This window comes from Armigeres subalbatus, chromosome 2, assembly GCF_024139115.2.
Source record: "Armigeres subalbatus isolate Guangzhou_Male chromosome 2, GZ_Asu_2, whole genome shotgun sequence".
Taxonomy (NCBI): domain Eukaryota; kingdom Metazoa; phylum Arthropoda; class Insecta; order Diptera; family Culicidae; genus Armigeres; species Armigeres subalbatus.
Genome location: NC_085140.1, coordinates 277,645,421 through 277,666,543, shown reverse-complemented (window position 1 = coordinate 277,666,543; position 21,123 = coordinate 277,645,421). Strand labels below are relative to the sequence as shown.

The 21,123-nt window shown below is 40.7% G+C and overlaps 1 protein-coding gene and 1 long non-coding RNA gene across 3 annotated transcripts in view; both read left to right on the top strand.

Annotated features, from left to right (window-relative positions):
* The window catches only part of LOC134212290 (neural cell adhesion molecule 1-like), a 1,103,894-nt gene that overhangs the window by 681,698 nt on the left and 401,073 nt on the right, over positions 1 to 21,123 (top strand). The window lies entirely within an intron of this gene.
* On the top strand, positions 9,094 to 10,032 carry LOC134216406 (uncharacterized). Of its 2 annotated transcripts, XR_009980653.1 has the most exons (4): positions 9,098 to 9,190; positions 9,265 to 9,344; positions 9,407 to 9,475; positions 9,529 to 10,032. It is a non-coding gene; the product is annotated as an uncharacterized LOC134216406 (long non-coding RNA). The 2 variants fall into 2 exon arrangements; XR_009980652.1 differs by having other exon boundaries at positions 9,094 to 9,344.

The following is a 21,123-nucleotide window of genomic DNA, read 5'->3' as shown; positions in this document are numbered from 1 at the left end:
ACGTCGGTAAAAAATTAAAAACATAATTATCAATTCCCTTCAAGACTGCAAAGCCAAAAATCTGCCAAAATAACTTCAATACTACTGGTGTAAATTCTGGACGTAAACATTATAGGTGAATTTCTGAAAAAAAAATACAATGGAATTTTTTGAACAATTTCTTGTGAATTTTAAAACAAATTCCCAAAGTACATCTTAATGCAATTTTTGAGTTCAAGAAAAAATTATAATAATTTTAGGAGGATTTCTTTGAAGAACTTACGAAAGACTGCCTGGAGGAACATCCGGATGAATTCCTGAAGAAAGTTCCGGAGGAATTCCTGGAGGAATTCATGGTTAAACTTCCAGAAGAAACTTCCCAAAGAATTGCTGGACGATCTTCCGAAGAATTACTGGAGGAAATGCCGGAAAATTCTTGGACGAACTTCCAGAGGAATTCCTGATCATACTTCCGGAGGAATTCATGAACAAACTTCTGGAGAAATTCTTGAGAGAATCTTCCGTAGAAATTCCTGTAGGAACTTTTGAAGAAATTCCTGGAGGAACTTGCTGGTGAATATTTGGAGAAACTTGCGGAGAAATGCCTGAAGGAACTTCTAGAGAAATTCCTGAAGGAACTTTCGTAGGAATTTGTGGAGGAACTCCCAGATGAATTCCTGGAGAACCTTATGGAGGAATTCCAGAAGAAACTTCCTGAGATATTTTTGGAGGAACTTCCAGAGAAATTCCTGGAGAACCTAATGGAGGAATTCCAGAAGAAACTTCCTGAGAAATACCTGGAGGAACTTCCAGAGAAATTCCTGAAAGAGCTTCCGGAGGAATTCCAGAAGGAACTTCCGGAGGAATTCCAGGAGGAACTTCCGGAGGAATTCCAGGAGGAACTTCCGGAGGAATTCCAGGAGGAACTTCCGGAGGAATTCCAGGAGGAACTTCCGGAGGAATTCCTGGAGGAACTTCCGGAGGAATTCCTGGAGGAACTTCCGGAGGAATTCCTGGAGGAACTTCCGGAGGAATTCCTGGGGGAACTTCCGGAGGAATTCCAGGACGAACTTCCGGAGGAATTCCAGGAGGAACTTCCGGAGGAATTCCAGGAGGAACTACCGGAAGAATTCCAGGAGGAACGCTGCCACGGCCGATAAATATAATAATGCATAGATAATAAGAAAATATATATTGAATTAAATAAATTGAATAAAATATATATACCTGTAAAAATAAATAAAATATTTATTAAAAAATTGAAAATAAAAAATAAAAATAAAAAATAAAAATTAAAAATTGAAAATTGAAAATTAAAAATTAAAAATTAAAAATTAAAAATTTTAAATTAAAAATTAAAAATTAAAAATTAAAAATCAAAAATTAAAAATCAAAAATTAGAACTTGAAAATAAAAAATTAAAAATAAAAAAAGAAATGAAAAATAAAAAAATTAAGAAATAGATTTGATGAAAAATGAAATGATCGAAAATTTATAATAAAAATTCAAGTATTTGCGGATACACCCGGTTCTTTTTTTACACGGGTGGGTTTTAGCTGATTACGACCTTTAGCGTTGATGAAGCTATGAGTTAACCCCATGAAAAAATTCACGAAAAATCAAAGAAAATTCAGGTGGTATTAAAAATGCTGTGGTAAATTAGGTTAACCGGGAAATTAAAGAATACCAACCGTGTAAAAAAAATATTGGGTGTACAGTAAAATGCGTTTTGAATAAATAATAAAATTTGAAATTGTTACATCTTAAAATGTATTTTCGAGCATGAAAGAAAAAAATCCGAATACCCCTAACCCCGCTGTCAAAAGCGGGATTCATTCTACGTTGTTTTTTCAGTTACATCGTAAATATTACGTTCAAAATTAATTACACTGCTTTAATTTGAAAAGAAATATCAAGTACGTCAACTTTTTGTTACGTCAATCAGATGTAATAAAACATCATATTTACGACGGCGATGATGTGCATCAAATCTGATGTGATATTACTTTTTATTTTTTACTGTGTACGAATACAAAAATGGTAACCTGGCTTACAAACCTCGCAGTTAATAACTGTGGAAGTGCTTAGTGAACACTAAGCTGCGAGGCGACTCTGTCACAGAATGGGGATGTAATGCCAATAAGAAGAAGAAGAAGAAAAGAAGGGTGCTCAATAAAAGTTTCGCCAAGGGTGCTGGAAGTCTACGCTACGCTCTGCATTACATTGCATCTCCTTTTCTCTAGCATAGCAGTGTCAGTATTCTAAAATTGTCTGCCGAAGTAAGCAAACATAAAACATCAAACTTTTCCTTCTGCAATGACATGTAAGTAAGTTTAAAATTGATATATATATATATATATATATATATATATATATGAACCGGTGCCAGCGAAAGTGGTACATAAACCATTTTTGTCGATTTTGTGTTTTTTACACCAACGGCTTCTATTAGCAAAGATCTGGTAAGGGAATGACGAAAAAGTGATTTTTGACAACTAAATCTGGAGATATGCACTTTTTAATTTCTGGTATATATCACAATGGCAATTTCGTTGACAGGAAAAGTGGTACATGTACAGTTCTACCCACTAAAATCAGCTTATTGAAAAGAAAATTTAACAACAAAGATGTTCCCGCAACAGATTTTAAAACTATTTTAAATTTCAAAATGGTTTACTGCTTTTTAAAATAATTTTATAAATGTACATGTACCACTTTTATTGGCAACGATTTTCGGTTTCTGTTGCATTTTGTTCCCATTAATAGTGGTACATGTGCATTTTGTTCAAACAAACTTGAAATTTGTCAAGAAACTTCGCATATTTCTCATTACTACCTTTAGGCACACCAGTCATAACACGTTAGTACAGTTAAATTGCAGAAAATAGCTAATTCGAATTTTATTTTTGAAGTTTTTGGAAAAATGCGTCTCCTGTAAAATTTACTCAATGTAACATGTACCACTTTCGCTGGCACCGGTTCATATATAAACAAATATTTAACAACGTCATATTTATCAAATGTAAAAAATACTTATGTTTTCAATAGTAGTGAACTACGATCGCTTTCAATCTGGTGAAAGAAACTAAATTTAGTTCCAAATTTCAGTCTGCCTTAACGGAGGTGTAGCAAACGCCTTTGTTTTAAATGTATTTTCAAAAATTTGGTATAATGATTTTGAGTTTTTCACTAGCTCAATTTTAGAACTATGGCTCATTAAACTTGAATTTATCATACCAGTCAGTTTCTCTTTATCAACTATTAGGGGGTCGTACACTTATTACGTAAGCAATTTTTCTGGGTTTTTCGACCCCCCCCTCCCCCCATGTAAGATTTTTTTCATACAAATGAATTTTTATTTATATGGAGCGTAAGATATTGACCGACCCCCCCCCCTATAAGTGCTTACGTTATATGTGTACGGCCCCTAGGCCATATTTTTCGAATATCTAGGCGCGTGTCACGCGCCACGATGAATGTCCTTTGTGCTGCGAAACACGCCCACAAAATTACACCCTCAGTGTCTTCTCTGTGTCTCGCTGGGTTGTAAAACTTTCAAGATAACAAATTTGCGCACTGCAAAATTCGCCGTCTTGCATGTTAACTTGGCACCCGAGTAATTTGTGGCTGGGTAATTTATGATGGCTTTCTGATATTACGTAATGGAAAAACTAGCATAAGGCCTACGGCATGGAGCAGATATGGGTTGAACTGTGTCTTACTTGTCAGTCTATACAAAACTTGCTGTAAGCGATTTTAATGTTGCGGAATGTGTGTGTAAGAAATACTGATTATTTGCAGCACCTTCTAAGTAATGGCGAGGAAATCATCTATTATAAAATCAATAACATACCTATTTTATACTGCTAGCAACACAATTTTGCACTAAAGTAGGAGTTCACTAAAGTAGGAGTTCATCTTAGAATCTAACCTATAACTATATTTTCTATGTAGGCTTATTGCTTCATGCAGCTTAAATCGATCCGTTTAGCTTTCATAATTCAAAGCATTCATAATTCTTTGTATTTTTTTGCTCAACTAATATGGAGCTGAAAAAGATCGTCCTTTTAACATCCATTGATGGTAAACCAGCCGATATAGAGTGTTCGACAATTAAGGGACTTTTGGAATTTGCTAACCAATGTATGCTCTGGACAGAAGACAAAATGTTGACCATAGGATCTTCCCGCCCGGGATTCTGGTAAGCTTAACTAAAATACAGGATTGTTACGATACATGTCGTGTCAAGTGAAATCAACAGTAAATAAAAGTCAACAAAGCTCACTGTTGTTATTTGGAAGAAAGGCTTGTGAAAGTACTATTTACAAATCAAGTACATAAATGATAAAGCAAACATCCATCGTCAAGCACAGAAAGTATTAACGTCCGTAAATACAGTTCGTATTTAATACGGTCATTCCATAATCTGACAAGAACGACGCTTGTAACGGTGATGACAATGACGGCAAACGTCATCACCCCGATGGCCGTGCTTGCTCAGGATCAGGTTATAAACTGCAACACTCCAGGAAATGAAGCACTCTTCCGTTACTCATTCCGACCGGAGAGCGAACCCCAACCCCACCGTTCTCCACCCTGGGCTTCCAACCCACCCGCGACAGAATCCCAAGGGACGAATTTGCAAAACCCTCTCCATCCCACATTCGTATACATTTCTCTATTTAAAATGTTTGTTTGTTGATCCGACCGACAACGTTGCTTCTACCTACCGACCGTGACCGTACTCAAGCGAGAAGAACCCCGTAGAAGGTATCTACTTTTTGTATTGTTGCAGAGGTCGGCGTAGCAGCATTAGGACGGGCATGTGATGCAAGTAGAAATATGAATTTTAAAATGAAGTGTTAATGTGCGACAGTGGAACGCTGGAAAATCCGGAATGATGTTGATTTATGATTTTCGGGTGCTGTTCGCTGGCTCTCGGTGTTGCATGGGTGGATTCGTTTGGCTCTGATCCTAAAAGCAAACACATCTCTCACCGTAAACAAGCTTCGGCCCCCTTTCATATCCCTCCCCCATCGAGTGGTTGTGTTTTCCACCGGTTGCCGGGGTTGATGACGGTACGAGTCTTCTCCTACTGACGGGGTACCCTCTTTTTGTAGGATGACAAATGGATACAAGTACGACGATGAGACGGATTTCCTTCGACTGGTTTGAGCCTTTGTAGACAAACTCTTCCCTCGCACCTCCCACGACCAACCCTTTCGGCTAGGCTGCCGGAGAAGACCATTTGACTGGCGAACCATAGAGCTCACCATGGGAAACCAGCTCCTGAAGAATGAGTGGCCTAGATTCTGCCTGCTCCGCTGGCATCGCATGTCTATTTTGTGTGACTCAACTTCCATGGAAGATATGCGTCCCATCAGGAAGCATCAGTTTGGAGTTATAGAGATTAAGTGTGTGATTAATGAAGATGTGCATGTGCTTTGAAGCCGGATGTTTGTGGATGGAATGCTGGATTACGTTACGATCTGGGCGTGCATGATTTTGTGTACAAACAGCCGGATTTACAATTTCATGGAATTCAGACGACGTACTTGGACACTGATAGAGAAGAACATAACAAGTTTTTTAACACCTGGTACATGAAATGACACACTTGAAACTGTTTGGTCACAAAATCATGTACGCCCAAATCACAAATTACTCCGGTATGGTTTTTGATCCGAACAATGCAAACCATCCGTTTTGAGGCTTATTCCATCTACGCACGATTGACGATTGCTGGTCAAAGGGGATGTGTTGATAGAAGGGTTACATATCTCTAGATCTGTATGAAGTTGTTGCGCTTTCATATATCTTACAGTAGGTAGGTACTATTTGATGTTTTGGGTGGGAGCAACCCGGAGCTTGAGAGATGAGGAGCAGTTTTTGGTTTGCACACTTCGGCATACATACTTGTGGCAAATCAGCGAGTAATGAAAAGTGATATTTTTTGCGTAGGATTTTTATTCTGGGTTTTATCGAAAGTACCAGTCTAAAAAATAGATACCTAAATACTAATACTTACTACTAGTTGAGCACATATTCTTGATTCAAATATCCATAAAATTCAAATATCAAACTCCGTCTGGGATTCCGATGGAAAATTGTTTTGAACTTCCAAATGAAATTGTTAGGAATTTTAAAGTAAAATCATTTAAAATTTTCGCGGAACATTTGTTCGAACCTCCATGGGAAATTCTTCAGAATTTCCACGTCAGGTAATTGTTCCAAAATTTCTATGGAAAATTGTTTAGAATTTCCACTGGAAGTCCGCGAGAAATTCTACGGAATGTTTAAGAAAAGTTATACGGAAATTCTAAGGAAAATCCTTCGGAGTTTCCGCAAGAAATTGTTCATAATGTGGATTTCAACCGGAAATTGTTAAAAATTTCCAAGGAAAATTCTTCGAAATTTCATAGACAAATCTTCAATATGTTCAAGGATTTCTTAAAAAATTGTTTGGAAAATTCTTCGGAGTTTCCACGGAACTTCCACTAAAATTCTTCAGATTTTCTACTTGAAATTTTTAAATTTTCACGGAGATATGTGTATGCAATTTTAACGGGAAGTTTTTTAGAATTTTCAGGTTCTATATTTTAAATCCATTGGCGTAAATAATAAGCATATGCGGTATTTCGAAAAATTTCGTTTCAGATGGTTCGAAACGAAATTCCGCGGAATTTCGCGGAATTTGAGCATGGCGAAATCTGATTTATTCATTTCGTTTCGTTTCATAAAAAAATACAAAAATTTCGCTACAAAAAACCAGCTTCTCACAAAATTTAACGGAATTCCGCGGAATTTCGAAACAAATTTAAACTTAAACCATACTTTATATTATCAAAAATTTTGGCTGCGCCGCTGAACTAAATCATAAAACTATCTTCAAAACTTTATGTTAGCAATTTTGACCTTTCTTACGACATCATCATTCTCACTGAAACATGGTTGGACTCACGCACGCTCTCCAGCCAGATATTTGGCAACGATTATGAGGTTTTGCGATGTGACCGGTCTGCGGATAATAGACAAAAAGCTACAGGCGGCGGCGTATTAGTTACTGTTAATGAAAAACTTCACTCCAACTCAATCGAGAATCAGGAATGGAACTGTGTTACGATTTAATTTGTTTGAGACACAATTGTTAGATTAGATCAAATAATTATACTGACAACGCTGTAAATTATAAACTAGTAGGAAAATAGGCCCTGTTCCGTACGCCGCAAGTGAAACACCCCTGCTCCTGCACTTCACTCTACCAATGCAACGCTCTGCAACGATACAAGCATATGCAGTTGAAAACCAGTTATCGGACGGCATGCTAAAGCCCGTTAGCAGACACACGCACACAAAGGCGCATCGGGAGAGGACTCCGGGCAGCCAAATAAACGTCGCGTCGCACAACGAAAAAACAACACTCACATCTATCCAGTAGGCGACAATCACAACCCACTGCGAGAGGAGAGAGAAGGAATAAAAAACAGAAGAAAATCTACACACGACACTGCTGAATGTCAGAAAATCACGCGGGAGAAAAGGATGGCCACAACTCTCTCGTTTGTTAGACTGCTCTGAACGCAGCACTGATCTCCAACCAACGCGCGTCGGGCAAAAGATAGAGAATCGTCAGATAGTTCACATTCTCCAGAGGAACAAGTCGTGCGCGATCTACCGTCGTCGCGTTCCGTGAGCTTAAGTAGTGATCAGTACGGCAAAAGTTAAAACACGCGGTAGCGACTGACCTTTGAGCGGTTTGCAGTAGCTCGGTCGCGAATCCATTTAGTCGGTTCGCAGTTTGAAAACCGGTGTTTAAGCGCATCCAAACCCGCTGTGCGGTGATTAAACACGGCACTGGGTCTAATAGAAGCCGTTAGAGAGGTGAGTTTGTGCAACACGAGGAGCGTGAAGCATAACCTCGATCCTTAAAGCATCTAACACAGCCATAATATTTCTGCAGTATTTAACGCCAAGTCAGGGGTGACATTGCGCATCTCGAATCGAATCACTCGATTCGTAAGTTTTTCGATTCGTTTCGAAAAAATTGCGGCATTATGTATTTCGTTCGACTTCATTCAGTCGCAGTACAAGATTTCGAATGGTGTTGTACTAGTTCAATCGAGTATGTTCTGTCAAACGGAATGTAAACAGAGAGAATAAGAGATAGCTGTCTCCGTGTTTAGTATGCCGCCTGCAGGAGAGACAACCTTCAGCGCATGGCGAATGTGAGTAAACAGAGAGAATAAGAGTAATTTCATCTGCGTGTAGTATGTTGCCTGTTGGAAAGGCATCCCTCATGGCATGAATTGACAGTTAATTTATAAACAAGCAAATTGTGCTCGATGACTTTAAAAAGCAATATAATTTATTGAGCAGTTGCAACCGATTAAAACATTATGCCGATACGACATGTTTTGTAAATTGAGATATTGTTACGACACAAATTATAAGTTTTATGTTTATTCGAATTTATGCCACAGATCCAATTTTGCGCTAAATAATTTAAAGCTAAAGAAGGATTCGATAATAAATTACTTTGATGTTTCCATGTGTTTTAATTAAATGGACTTGAGTCATCTCATGCGCGTTTTTTTTATTTAGCTCATTTATTTTTACGTAGATTTTGGAATAAACACGTTTTTACGCAGATTTTCCTCATGGATTTTTCACGCGGTTTATCGAAATCGTCAAGAAATACGTGAAAACTTCGAAAAACCGATTTTAGTTGAAGTCGTTTTTACGCGGATTTCGGGATAATTAGAGATTGCATATTGTCAGGGAACTGTAAAAGTAGGTATACTTATGACATTGTTTTCCTCAAGAAACAATAATAAAACATTTATAACAAATAATAACAAATTATAATTAAAAACTTTCAGAAAGAAATGACTCTCGAACAACATTCGAAAGCTAAAAAGGTGACGAGTGTTTTCATTCGACTTGAGTCGTTTTTCAGTGTGCTATCGAGCATCCATAATGCCAAAACATCTCGTTATTCTTGTACCTCCTCGATCATACTCGAACGCTGAGTCGTTTTCGAGATCGAATCGAAACCCGTAATGCCAAACATGTTCGACTCGATTGAATTACGTTCGAATCGAGATGCACAATGCCACCCCAGGATTGTCGTTTCCGCTCCGTGCGCCGGAGATCAAGGCGGAGGTTTTCAGCAGCAATTTAGTTGCCCGGGACGACAAAAAAGACCAGTGAGGTGAGTGAATAGCCACGTGAAATGCTAACCTAAAAATCAACAAAGGGCTAAGGTGTGTTTCGATCTCCATACAGTTCACACGACGACACGACGCCTCGAGGAAGAAGAAAGGAACAATCGCACCATTCGAGCACGTGCCAGTGGTTCCTAAACGGTGAGTTGAGACGAACTGAAGTGGGACAGTAAAGAAAATTAATATCGTGACGTCACTTTCAGCCCCTCTGTTGTTTTGACACGCCAACAAAGGAAACCATCTCTTCGTCGAAAAAAAGGCCCCTTCACAGGGTGAGTTGCCGAAGATTTATCGTGACGACGTTATACTTATGACCATTTTACAGGGTCTTTTCGGCGGATCTTATTCCGTAGATTTGGTCCTTTTGTTTGGCAGGTGGTGATCGTCCGCTCGTTGGGGATTAGGAGGAAGGTGGATTGCGGTTCAAGCCAGGAAGTCACGCCAGGGCTCGCGTTGACCGTTGACGCCGAAAGACAGTGTGCGTAGAAAGCATTGATGCTTAGTATACCTGCGAACTCAGCGAGGGAGTGAAGCGTGGTCTGCTAGGTGGCCAGTACGATCGACGCGGGAGTCGGAGGCAAAGCTCGGAGACTAGAAGCTGGCAAGGCTGGCGTGGTAGTGTGTGGGCGCGAAGCGGATTCAGAGCCAGCATGCAGGAAGAATGTGGCGTACGGCGGCGGCATAGATCGCGAAGCAGCGTATTCTTAATACAGTAAGACGGGCCCGTCCGTGAGTAAAACTAGTTTTAGTATGAAAAATAGCCATTAGAAAACAGCGTAGGATTATTAGCCAAGAGCTAAGAAGAGAACCAAGTTCGGATGAACAATAAACGTATTTAAAATGTAAGATTTGTGTCTGGGTGCTTTTTGATTTGTGTTTGCCTAAGTATTCCTCAATCGTTAAAGGTAGATTGCTCTATGCGCTACCGGGAACTTGCAACAACTGCTTGGAACAGTTGTGGGCTTCAATCGAATTCGTAGATCATACATTGTTCCTCTGCGCGCTGTATATTCCACCCGACAAAATTCGCGAACGTAGGATTATTGAAACTCATTGTCAATCTATTTCCACTATTCTGGAAAAAGCGGAAGCCTCCGATGAAATGATTGTGATCGGCGATTTCAACCTCCCAGGAATTTCTTGGGTGAATTCTTCCAATGGATTTCTCTTTCCGGATGTGTGTCACTCTGCCATTTATCAGAACACCTCGTACCTTCTAGACAATTACAGCTCCGTCACGCTCTCGCAAATAAATCACGTAACTAACCAGAATGGACGTAGCTTAGATCTGTGTTTTGTAAGCATCCAAGATGCACCGTTCATATGCGAGGCTCCACCACCACTGGTAAAACTAGTTAACCACCACCCTCCTCTGCTGGTTTCTCTACACCGAAAGTTAGAAAACTATGTCGATACCTCCTCCGCTGTATTCTTCTATGACTTCAGAAAAGCTGATCATCGCAGTATTTCAAATCTCATATCTAGTTTAGACTGGGGTAATATTCTGGCCAATGACGACGTCGACCGAGCAGCTGAAACGTTCTCTCATGTACTGTCATATATCGTTGACAGACATGTTCCCAAAATAGTGAAGCATAACCCTCCCCACGCACCTTGGCAAACAAGTGGTCTGCGACGACTGAAGTCGTATAAAAGAGCAGCGTTAAGGAAGTTCTCAAAGTACCGTACATTGTCACTGAAACGGTACTATGCATAAATCAATCACGAATACAAACGGACTGCCAAAAGTTGCTTCTCGCATTATCAGCGTAGACTGCAGAGGAAGCTGAAAACACACCCTAAAAAGTTCTGGAAGTACTTAAAAGAGCAACGTAATGAATCTGGCCTTCCTTCGCGAATGACGCTTAACGGAATTTTTGCGTCTATTTCTCAGGACATCAGTAGACTGTTTGCAGAAAAATTCGCCAGTGTTTTCAGCAATGAAAGATTATCAGAAGACCAAATACGAAATGCTATGAGCTCCGTTCCTATCTCCGGCCATGCTATGAGCATGGTTGATATCAATGTTGAAATAGTTCGCGAAGCTGCATTGAAACTGAAAGCATCCTACAACCCCGGACCAGATGGAATTCCTTCCGTATTTCTGAAAACGCACATCGATGGCATTATTACTCCGTTAGTCCATGTTTTCCAACTTTCGATTACGTCAGGAATTTTTCCTTCTTATTGGAAGATAGCGCACATGTTCCCTGCTCATAAGAAAGGTAACAGACGGGACGTTGCAAATTACCGTGGTATCATCTGCTGTTGCCAAGTTGTTCGAGCTAGTCATCATGGAAGCTCTACTCGCCCATTGTAAATCATACATTATTGACAACCAACATGGATTTATGCCCGGACGTTCCACGGCTACAAATCTTTTGTGCCTTACCTACTACATCAATAGCAGCATGGTGGATCGCAGTCAAACGGACGTTATTTATACCGACCTAACAGCAGCCTTTGACAAATTGAATCACCGCATAGCTATTGCTAAACTGGATCGCCTCGGAATCAATGGTTCTCTCTTGCGATGGTTCCAGTCGTATTTTAACCGGTTGCAGCCTTACCGTGGTTATCGGAGATCATCAGTCGAACCATTTTGCCGCTACCTCAGGCATTCCTCAGGGTAGTCACCTGGGACCACTGATATTTCTGATCTATTTCAACGACGCCATTCTAACAATGAAAGGACCACGGCTCTGCTATGCAGACGACCTCAAACTGTATCTCCGAATTTGTTCCATTGAAGACTGTCACTCTCTCCAACGCCAACTGGATGCCTTTGCAAGTTGGTCCGTGCTGAACCGAATGGATGTTAACCCATCTAAATGTTCGGTAATCTCTTTCTCGCGGAAAAGGGAAACAATAATTCACAAGTATATCTTGTATGACACAGAACTTGAACGAGTCAATCAAGTTAAGGATCTTCCCCCTTCCGTCTTCCAAGCTATGAAAGCCGTTGCCGTTTGATTGATCTGGAACCCCTTTCCGTCCGCCGAAGCACAACGAGGGTATTACTGATAGCAGATCTAATACAAGGACGACTCGACTGCCCTTCTCTTCTGGAACAAATTAACTACCACGTGCAACCCCGATCCCTTAGGAATAGTTCGATGTTCAGGGCTATGCATCGAACGAACTACGGTATGTTCGGTGCTATCGGCGGTCTTCAAAGACTATTCAACAGAGTTGCATCTCGTTTTGATTTTAACTTGTCCCGTCAACTAATTCGCGAAAGGTTCAGTTCTTTTTAGGAATAGTTGATAATGATACTTGACCATAGAGAGTAATTTCGCATTTTGTAATTAATTATAAGTAAGCATCATTGGGGCCAATACAGCCTGTTGAAGTATCATATAAACAAATAAACAAATAAATGATTAAGACTTTTTTTCTATTAACGCTTACTTCTTCTTCTTTATTGTTTTTATATTCCAACTGAAACTTGTCCTGTTTTTAAATTTAGTTTTTTTTTAGCCCTTATTCAGTCATTGTAGGGCAAAAAAATGGATATCCTATGCCCGGGGTGTCAAAAAGTTTTCCACCCCAAAAACATCTTTTGACCAGACCGAGAATCGAGCTCGCCATCTCTGGATTGGCAATTCTACGCTTTTGCTCGCATAGCTATTTGAGATGCCTACTACATAACCCCGTTCTGAGTGGACAAATACGTATTTAGTTTTTTTTTTCTATAAAACGTCTTCAGTGCTTTGTTAGAAATATCTAACAGAAAACAAAAAATGTCTTTAACTATTCTATCCTATTTGTTTTAACGTAACCAGCTATGAATCAGTATAACTTTGTCAAATATGCAAAGTCGTGTCGTGGATTCCAAGGGCTCTTTTGAAGTCATTTTTCAGCGCCTCTTATTAATAACCGATTCATTCACCTCCACTTCGGCCTCAAACCAGGTTTAAGAACATGGGTAAGCACCGCTTTAGAGTTGAGAAGGCTCTAAGGGATGAATTGACTGTAAGCACATCATTATTGGTCATGAATTGGAAACTTCGAAGCAAGTGAATAACTTCATTCCGTGCCGATAGTTCGAACGAGCCAGACGTGTGCTGTGTCTCATCGCGGATTGTGTTCGGTAGTGCGAGTTGTATTGTGTGGTGCTATTCCTACCTACGGATCCAAGGCGATCGCTGTCGGCGAGTGAAGTAGCTGCTTCTGGCGACGCCAGTGAAGCAGGCTATTGTTACTGCTGCTACCTACAGCAGCAGGGACAGATAAGTAGAAACGTTTTTATTGTTCTCCCATCTGCTTGATTCGGAGTGGGACTGATAGAATAAATAAAATTAGTTTTTTTAAAGTTTTTTTTTCTGATTAGCTATTAGTCTTAAGTTAACATAAGCAAAATCATCCTTCCACCTTGTGGGGTGAGAATGGAGACAGAGACTGTGGAAGGCAATGGGCCTCCAAAAGATGCAGGGCGCACACGATTGTACCATGCGGCTTCGCCTGGGCCTTGGGTTGTTTACTTTCGGCAGAAAGTAAAGAGCCTAGATTTTCTGGGCATAAAACGATATTTGACGCGTCGTTTTCCGAAGCTTGATTTTAGCCAGATCAACAGGAACAAACTACGCATCACCGCACATACATACCAGGTGGCGAATGAAATTGCTGGTGACAGGGCGTACAATGTTGAATATTTAGTTTATGTGCCCTCGCGGGAGGTCGAGATAGAGGGCGTAATCAACGCAGCGAGCTTGACTTGCAAGGATGTGCTTGCAGGGAAAGGTCGCCTAAAGAACGCCCTGCAATCTACCGTGGATATTCTGGACTGCAAGGAATTGCATTCAGCAGCCACGGTAGATGGCAGAAAGGTTTATTCCAAATCAGGCTCGCTTCGGGTGACATTCGCTGGCTCGATGCTTCCAAAGTATGTAGATATAGAAAATATGTTGTTTCCGGTGCGTCTTTTTGTGCCAAGGGTATTTAATTGTACCAACTGCAAACAACTTGGTCACACTGCCGAGTTTTGTGACAACAAACCACGTTGTGGCAAATGCTCAGAAAGACATCGGGAGGAGTTCTGCCAGCAACAAGCAACAAAATGTGCTTATTGTGGTTTGAACCCTCCCCATGGTTTGCAAGAATGCCCGGTGTACAAAAGCGCACCCAAAAGTGAAGCGCTCGTTGGTACAGCGCTCCAAGCAGTCGTATGCGGAAATGGTTAGGTCGCAAGACACATCCGCCACAGCTATTTCAGCCACCGTTCGTGTAAGTGATTATTATGATTCCATATCAATTGACGAATTGGACTCTGACGCAGCCGACATGGATGATTCTGCGGAGGTACACGTGCCCGAAAAGAGGAAGCAACCGTCTTCCTGGATCGCGCCGTAAGAGAACAAAAGTCATCCATAAAAGCTTGCCAAAATCTGAAGGTAATGGGGGTTTATTTAAAATCCCGAAACAAACTGTCCCTACTGCTTCTTTTGATCCTAGTTGCAGTAAGACATTCCCGCCATTGCCTAAATCCGATGTTTCGAAGAAACATCCGGCTAGGAGAATCAACGAAAGAAAAAAACAAATTCGCACTTTTAGAAAAAGTATTCCGTCCAAGCGAGGATTGATCTCCTTTAAGGACCTTGTAAACCGTTTTTCGAACTTGTTCAATATTCCGAATTCATTGAGGCCAATCATTGACCTCTTTATTCCAACAGTTGAAAGTTATCTGAAGCAATTGACTGTTTCATGGCCCCTTCTTGCAGAAATTGTATCTTTCGATGGATAATACGGCCAATACCGAAGATACAATCACTGTACTGCAGTGGAACTGTCATAGTCTGAAAAATAAATTAGACGTGTTCAAGTTCTTGATTCGCAATTCCGATTGCGATATATTTGCACTCTGTGAAACATGGCTTTATTCTGAAGATGAAATCAACTTCCACGATTTTAATATTATTCGCCAAGATCGGGATGATCATTATGGTGGCGTTCTTTTGGGGATCAAAAAATGCTACTCCTTCTACAGAATTCCCATTCCGACTGTTCCCGGCTTAGAAATCGTCGCATGCCAAGTAAATGTGAAGAATAAAGATCTTTGCATAGCTTCAGTGTACATTCCTCCAAATGCCTATATTAATCGTCGACATTTTTGGAGCGCAGTCTCCTCCTATCATCTCCAGTATTGATATTGGGTGATATGAACGCACATGGTATTGGATGGGGCGAAACGTATGACGATTATAGAGCGCCTATTTTCTATGATTTGTGTGACGATTTCAATTTGAATATTTTGAACACTGGTGAAGTAACTCGAATAGGACCAAATGATCATATGCCGATAGTTACTACAATTAAAAGTAGCTATCAACAATCTGAGCCAGTTAATGTTCCTTTCGACCTCACGAAAAACATTGACTGGCCAAAATTTGCATCGGCTGTAAAAATTGGTATTTAATCAACTGATACTCTTTCACCTTTGGATGAATATCGATTCCTTACTGAGTTGATTCAAAAAAGCGCACTAGAAGCTCAGAAACGACGCGTTCCAAGTACATCTGTCATAAGAAGACCAGCCACTCCTGGATGGGATGATGAATGTACTAAGTTGTATTCTGAGAAATCTGATTCCTTCAAGGCCTTCCGTAAACACGGAAGGTCTGAGCTTTTCGAAGAGTATTTGAGGCTTGAAAGAAAGCTCAAAAATCTTCTTAAGGCTAAAAAACGTAGCTACTGGCGACGTTTTGTTGAGGGACTATCACGAGAAACCTCAATGACAACACTTTGGAAAACGGCCCGCAACATGCGGAACCGCATTTCCACCAACGAGAGTGAAGAATACTCCAATCGATGGATATTTAACTTCGCAAAAAAGGTCTGTCCAGATTCCGTACCAGCAGAACCGCTATTTCGAGAATCAGTCACTGATCCCGGTTCTTTGGGTGGACCATTCTCAATGCTGGAACTTTCTATGCCTCTTCTTTCATCGAATAACTCTGCTCCGGGATGCGATAACATCAAATTCAATCTTCTTAAAAACCTCCCAGATATCGCAAAAAGACGATTACTTGACCTGTACAACTGCTTCATGGAGTACAACATTGTGCCACCTGAATGGCGACAGGTCAAAGTAATAGCTATTCAAAAGCCTGGGAAACCAGCGTCTAATCACAATTCATACCGACCGATTGCCATGCTATCATGCATGAGAAAATTATTGGAGAAAATGATCCTTTCAAGAGTCGACCATTGGGTCGAAGAAAATGCATTGCTTTCAAATACTCAGTTTGGATTTAGAAAAGGGAAAGGAACAAACGATTGTCTAGCGTTGCTTTCTTCAGATATACAACTGGCCTTTGCGCACAAGGAGCAATTGGCTTCAGTATTCTTGGACATTAAGGGCGCTTTTGATTCAGTTTCCATAGAAGTACTGTCAGGCAATCTGCACAGTAGTGGATTACCCGTTATTTTGAATAATTACTTGTACAATTTGTTGTCAGAAAAACAAATGAACTTCACACTCGGCACTCTGACAACTTCCAGAAATAGCTACATGGGCCTTCCCCAAGGTTCGTGTTTAAGTCCCTTGCTTTATAATTTCTATGTTAAAGATATTGACAATTGTTTGGAAGGACAATGCACGCTCAGACAACTTGCAGATGATGCCGTGGTCTCTCTAAGAGGTCCATGTGCAGCTGTCTTGCAAGGACCATTGCAAAGTACCTTAGATAATCTGACTGTTTGGGCCAGACATTTAGGGATCGAGTTTTCACCGCAAAAAACTCAGTTGGTTGTGTTTACTAAGAAGCGGTATCATGCTCAACTGAAACTAAAGCTGTTGAATGATGACATCAACCAATCTTTATCTTCTAAATACCTTGGGGTCGTGTTTGATTCCAAATGCACCTGGAAACTCCACATTGAGTATTTGATACAAAAATGCCGGAAAAGGATCCATTTTCTACGTTCTATCTCCGGAACATGGTGGGGTGCTCACCCGGAAGACCTCATCAAACTCTATAGAACGACTATTCTCTCTGTTTTAGAGTATGGCTCTTTCTGCTTCCTCTCAGCAGCTGATTGCCACCTGATCAAATTGGAACGAATTCAGTATCGTTGATTGCGTATTGCCCTTGGCTGCATGCATTCAACGCATAACATGAGCCTGGAGGTGCTTGCTGGAGTCACTCCTTTAAAACACCGTTACTGGGAGCTCTCACTTAGAATACTCATCAAATGTGGAACAAGTAACACACTTGTTCTAGATAACTTCGATAATATGCTTGAACTAACTTGTCGTTCAAGATTCCTGAGAGTTTATCTCAACTACATATCGTCAGATCTTTGTCTTCCGTGTTATAATCCCCCTCGAGTTCACTTCATCAACGACAGTTCTTCAATTGTATACGATCTGTCCATGAAACATGCTATTCAAGGAATACCAGATCATCTTCGACAAATATCTATTCCCTCACTTTTTTCTGAAAAATATGAACATGTCAATTGCAACAACAGATACTTCACTGATGGTTCTCGCATCAACGGATCCACTGGCTTCGGTGTTTTCAATGTAACTTCAACCACCTTCCAAAAACTTCAGGAACCATGTTCGGTTTATGTTGCTGAGCTGGCAGCAATTAACTTCGCTTTGGGGATAATTTCCAATCAGCCCGTAGACCATTATTTCATCTTCTCGGATAGTCTTAGTTCTATCGAGGCACTCCGGTCGATGAAACCTGTTAAGCACTCATCTTACTTTCCTACAAACATAAGAGAGCAGATGCGTGTTTTGGTCGAAAGATCATTCAAGATTACCTTTGTTTGGGTCCCATCTCACTGCTCAATCTACGGCAATGAGAAGGCAGACTCGCTGGCAAAGGTGGGCGCACAGGAAGGTGAGGTTTATGATAGACAATTCTCGAGCAACGAGTTTTTCCCATTAGTCCGTCAGAGTACTCTTCAAAGTTGGCAAAGGAATTGGACACACAATGAACTTGGACGGTGGCTATTTTCCATAGTTCCAAAAGTTTCTGGGCGAGCGTGGTTCAGAGGTGAGGACTTAAGTCGAGGCTTCATTCGCGTGATGTCGAGACTTATGTCCAATCACTATTCACTAAACGCACATCTGTACAGAATAAACCTTGTCGAAAGCAACTTATGTAGGTGCGGAGCCGGTTATGATGACATCGATCACGTAGTTTGGTCCTGCTCGGAAAATGACGCCTCCAGAGAGCAATTATTGGATACCCTTGTGGCCCGAGGTAAACAACCCTTCAGGGAAGTTCGAGGTGTTTTGGGAGATCGTGATGTTGTCTATATGCAGGCCATTTATAGTTTTCTTTGTGCTTCTGACATCAAAATTTAATATTTTGTTTTTTTTTTCTTCTTTCTTCAAAGTTTTTTTTTTGTTTAGTCTCTGCCTTTTTGTTCCGTAGAGCTCCATAGCTCTTGCCATCCGGAAGATGCTCCCAGTCGAACCATTCCTCGAGCATGACGACACGCCACATCGTCACTGACGCCAAATGCCCGGATGATAAGCTGAAATTTCCTTATCCCAAATCCTAAGCCCCGTCCATCCTTAAACATTGTAAACTAACCTCGAGTCACCACGAGTACGCTGGCTCCTTCCCCTCTCTTATTAACTGTATAATAAAATGATATTGATTGTATATATCATAAAGAACCATGGCTCCGTAAAGTGTTATACACGCCTGAGCCTACCAAATAAACGAACTTGGAAAAAAAAAAGTGAATAACTTTTTTTATCCAGAGTAGATTACACCCAGTTCTTTTTTTACACTGTTGGTTTTTGCTCGATTACGACCTGTAGCGTCAATGAAGCTATGAGTTAACCCTTTGAAAAAATTAAAAAAATCACAAAAAATTAAAGAAAATTCAGGTGAAATTATGTTTTTAACGAAATTCCGTACATAATATAAAACTTATTTAATAAAAATTCCGCGAAAAAAAATTAAATTTCGTTTCGTTTCGAAAAATTTCGAATTAAATGAACCCTGATGTCGTATCGTTTCGAAGACTCGAAAGTAATCTAGTACCGAAATAGGTGATACAACTCTTTTATATTTTAACAGGTAATAATTTGCACAGTAAAGTATTTTAAAGAAATCACCGAAATTCAGTGATTTTACTTAGCTTCCAGTAAGCTAGCGAAAAATTTCCAAATCATCCGTAATTTTCCAGTTCTTTTCAGTAAAATAAAAGACAGAATTTCGAGTATCTGTTTAAGTGTGTATACTTGAAATTCTCCTTCTGTCTTCTCTTCCTCCCCGAGCAGCACACATGTTGCGAAAAGGTTAATGCAACTGATATGTGACCAGATTTAGCCACAATCAAGTTAGTGCAACCATTTTAGTCTGACTAGTGCTGCTCGGGTCTAGTTGCTCCAGGAGTTTCCGCGGTAGTTACTTCAAGAATACTTCTATAAATCCCCTTATTTCTCGTAAAATTGCTTCGGAAATTTACTTCGAAATTCCCTCAGGAATTTCTTATGGTTTGCTCCATAAAAATCTTCCACTAACTGCTCCGGTATAATCCTCCAGATGGAGTTTCCGATTGAATTTTTGTGGGATTTATCAGTAGCCATGCAAGAAAAGGCGTAGGATTGCCAATCCGAAGATGGCGAGCTCGATTCTCGGTCTGTTTTAGGATGTTGGAAACTTGTTTGACACCCTGGACAATGGACATAGTGTATCCATTGTACTTGCCACACAAGATATTTATTTATTTGTTTATTACCAGACTAAGGCCGGAGTGGCCTGTGCAATATATAAAAGTCTTCTCCATTCTGCTCGGTCCACGGCTGCACATCGTCTTCCACCTGATCGATCCATCTTGCCCGCTGTGCACCTCGCTTTCTTGTTCCCGTCGGATCGCTGTCGAGAACCATTTTCACCGGATTACTGTCCAACATTCTGGCTACGTGCCCGGCCCACCGCAGTCTTCGGATTTTCGCGGTATGAACGATGGATGATTCTCCCAACAGCTGATGCAACTCGTGGTTCATTCGCCTCCTCCACGTACCGTCAGCCATCTGCACCCCACCATAGATGGTACGCAACACTTTCCTTTCGAAAACTCCCAGTGCGCGTAGGTCCTCCACGAGCATCGTCCAGGTCTCGTGTCCGTAGAGAACTATCGGTCTAATAAGCGTTTTGTAGATAGTCAGTTTGGTACGGCGGCGAACTCTATTCGATCGGAGCATCTTGCGGAGTCCAAAGTACTTACAATTTCCAGCCACTATGCGTCTTCGAATTTCTCTGCTGGTATCGTTATCGGCGGTCACCAGTGAGCCCAAGTACACAATTCTTCGACCACCTCGATTTCGTCACCACCGATAGAAACTCGTGGTGGCTTACATTGACCTCTCTTGAGCCTCTCCCTATCATGTACTTCGTCTTCGACGTTTTGATGACTAGTCCAAACCGTTAATCTTCGCTTTTCAGTCTGATGTAGGCTTCCTCCATCCTCTCAAAGTTACGTGCCATGATATCAATGTCGTCGGCGAAACCAAATAACTGGACGGACTTCGTGAAAATCGTACCACTCGTGTCAATCCCTGCCCTTCGTATTACTCCCTCCAAAGCGATGTTGAATAGCAGACACGAAAGACCTTGCCGTAACCCTCTACGCGTTTCGAAGGGACTCGAGAATGCCCCTGAAACTCGAACTACGCACATCACCCGATCCATCGTCGCCTTGATCAACCGTATCAGTTTATCCGGAAATCCGTTTGTTATGGATACAATACTCTATTATGAACTAGCCCCGCATAAGAGGTAAAATACCAAAGGAATAATACCAAAAAATAATATGCGCAATACTTGACCCATAACATACTCTGATATTAAATACTATTTCAATACACATTCATATCAAAATCACCACAATGCTAGTTACAGTTATGAGTAGCCATCCAATAACTTCTGCAAGTAGAAAAAGTAAC